The sequence below is a fragment of the Myotis davidii genome, unplaced genomic scaffold (assembly GCF_000327345.1).
Source record: "Myotis davidii unplaced genomic scaffold, ASM32734v1 scaffold1045, whole genome shotgun sequence".
NCBI classification, from domain to species: Eukaryota; Metazoa; Chordata; class Mammalia; order Chiroptera; family Vespertilionidae; genus Myotis; species Myotis davidii.
The window spans coordinates 86,481-88,635 of NW_006296402.1; positions in this window are offsets into that span (position 1 = coordinate 86,481).

The following is a 2,155-nucleotide window of genomic DNA, read 5'->3' on the forward strand; positions in this document are numbered from 1 at the left end:
CTTTTACTATATAGGGTAGAGGCCTGGTGCATGGGTGGGGGCCGGCTGGTTTGCCCTGAAGGGTGTCCTGGATCGGGGTGGGGGTCCCCACTGGCGTGCCTGGCCAGCCTGGGTGAGGGGATTTTTTTGGATTGCTTTTATTGTAGTTTATTTCTAATACTAGTAGCCTGGTGCACTAAATTTGTGCACGGGTTGGGGGTGAGGGGTTGTCCCTCAGCCTGGCCTGCACCCCTTCCAATCTGGGACCCCTGGAAGGATGTCCTACTGCCAGTTTACGGGATTGGGCCTAAACCGGCAGTCGGACATCCCTCTCGCAATCCGGGACTGCTGGCTCCTTACCACTCACTTGCCTGCCTGCCTAATTGCCCCTAACCACTGTGCTTCCAGCCTGCTCACCCCCAAATGCCCCCCTTCCAGCCTGATCACCCCCAACTGCTCCCCGTGCCAGTATACTCGCCTGCAACTGCCCCCCCCCCCCGCTGGCCTGCTCACTCCAAACTGCCACCCCACAGTTCTCATCACCCCCAACTGACCCCCACTGATGGCCTCCTCACCCCCAACTGGCTCCCTGCTTGTTTGCTCACCCCTAACTGCCCCCACCGCCTGCCTGATCACCCCGATGCCCACCCACACCAGCATCATCACCCACAATTGCCATCTCCTGTTGGCCTCTAACCACCTCTACCTCGGCTCTGCCACCATGGCTTTGTCCAGAAGAACGTCCGGAAGGTCTCCCAGTCAGTTAGCATATTACCCTTTTATTAGTATAGAGGCCTGGTGCATGGGTGAGGGCCATCTGGTTTGCCTAGAAGGGTGTCCTGGATCAGGGTGGTGGTTCCCTTGGGGGCATGGGGCAACTTGGGTGAGGAGCCTGTGGTAGTTTTCAGGCCAGCCACACCCCCACGGGGTGAGGGTCCCTGCTGGGGGGTCGTGGCTAGCCTGGGTGAGGGGCTGAGGGCTATTTTCAAGCTGGCCACATCCCCTTCAGGGTGGGGGTTCCTGCTGGGGTGCTTGGATGAGGGGCTGATGGCTGTTTGCAGGCTGGCCATGCCTCCCAGTGGGGACCCTCACTCCATGGGGGCATGGCCAGTCTGGGTGAGGGGCTGAGGGCTGTTTTCAGGCTGACCATGCCCCCTGGAGACCCAGGCCCCAGGCCCCTCCTTGAGCAGAGGCCAGGGTCTGCTGGAAGGTTAGGTTACCCCCAGCCACTTCTTGAGCAGCAGACAGGGCAGCCTGGAAGCCTGGGTTGCCCCCAGAGACCCAAGTCCCCAGCCTCTCCTTGAGTGGAGGCCAGGGCTGGCTGGAACCCTGGGTCGCCCCTGACCCAGGCTCCCAGCCACTCCTCCAGCGGCGGCCAGTGCAGGCAGGAAGCTTGGCTTCCTCCATCGCTGGGGGAAACCCAAACCTCCAGCTCCATGGCCATTGCTATCTTTGTTGGGTTAATTTGCATACTCACCCTGATTGGCTGGTGGGCATAGCAGAGGGATGGTCAATTTGCATGTTTCCCTCTTATTAGTGTAGATTATGCCATTGTGGTCAGAGAAGATACTTGATATGATTTCAATTTTATTGAATTTGGGGATACTTTGCTTGTGACCCAATATGTGGTCTATTTTTGAAAATGTACCATGTGCACTTGAGAAGAACATATATTATGAGTCTTTTGGGTGAAATGTTGTGAAGATGTCAATTAATTCCATCTGATCTAGTGAGTCATTTAGGATTGTTGTTTCTTTGCTGGTTTTTTGTCTAGAGGATTTATCCAGTGATATCAGTGGTGTATTAAAGTCTCCTACTATGACTGTATTGTTGTCAATCTCTCCCTTGATATCTTCCAGGAGTGTTTTCTATGTATTTGGGTGCTCCTGCATTGGGTGCATATATGTTTATCATGGTTATATCCTCTTGTTGAATCGGTCCTTTTAGTATTATAAAGTGGCCTTCCATATCTCTTGTTATAGCCTTCATGTTGAGGTCTATTTCATCAGATATAAGTATTGCTACCCCAACTTTTTGTTTTTCATTTCTATTTGCCTGAAAGATATTTTTCCATTTCTTCACTTTCAGTCTGTGTGAGTCCCTTGTTCTGAGGTGGGTCTCTTGTAGACAGCATATATATGGGTCATTATTTTTTTTTCCATCAACACACACAATC